The 879-nt window shown below is 65.1% G+C and overlaps 1 pseudogene; it reads right to left on the bottom strand.

The window, feature by feature from the left end:
- Positions 1 to 302: 302 nt before the first annotated feature.
- Positions 303 to 420, bottom strand: LOC142863753 (uncharacterized; annotated as a pseudogene).
- Positions 421 to 879: the final 459 nt, after the last annotated feature.

Here is an 879-nt window from a genome sequence, read left to right as displayed (position 1 = left end):
TCCCTCAAAATGACATCCTGGCCTTCTTCTGGAACTCCCTCCCCTCTCAGACTCTCAAGGTTTCCTCCAGCGTGTCGGTTCCCACAGACCAGACCTTTGGTCTGAGACCTGACAGTCCAGATGCCACGCATGCTGTCGCGTGGGGCGGTGTCGCGGCTTGGGACAAGAGGAGGCCCCACGGTGCGGGCTGGGGTGCCAGGCACCGCGGCGGGCGCTGAGGGTGGGGGTCACCCCCACCCCGGTCCGCCGCCACGCTCCCAGAAAGGGGACAGAACAAGAGGCAAAAAAAAAAAAGCAGCAGCAGCCTACCGCACCAGGTATTCCCAGGCGGTCTACATCCAAGTACTAACCAGGTCCGACCCTGCTTAGCTTCCGAGAACAGACGAGATCCTGTGCGTTCAGGGTGGTGTGGCCCAAGACGGTGGAGGGCGCCCCTGCCACGCTCAAGAAGCCGAGCCTCTCTGTGCTTCCCCGCTGCCTCCTCCCGCCCCAGGCCCCGCGCTGGGCCAGGACTGTTGAGTTTGCTGGCCGGGTCTGGCGGGCTCCGAGGGACAGGGGTGACGGGCGGGGCGGGGCGGGCCGGGGTGGGGAGCTGTCTCTCTATACACACCCACACACACTCACACTCACTCAACAAGATGCGATTCCACGGCTGGACTTGCCAAAGTGGAGACCTTCCAGCCCCCCTCCTCTCCTCGCCTGGCCTACTTCACCTACCAGCTGCCCAACCCCCAGTGTGTCCCTGCTGCTGCCACTGCTGACTGTGCATGCCAGGCTCTTGCCCTTTGACCCCAGCCAGGGGCCGCCCTCCCCCACAACCCCTTTCAGCTGCGCCCCCCCAGCCCTGTGGGTGGGCTGCCCCCTATTCCCCCAGACCAG

This window comes from Microcebus murinus, chromosome 22 (assembly GCF_040939455.1).
Source record: "Microcebus murinus isolate Inina chromosome 22, M.murinus_Inina_mat1.0, whole genome shotgun sequence".
NCBI lineage: Eukaryota > Metazoa > Chordata > Mammalia > Primates > Cheirogaleidae > Microcebus > Microcebus murinus.
The sequence above is the reverse complement of the archived record's forward strand: the minus strand, read 5'-3'. Positions and strand labels throughout refer to the sequence as shown.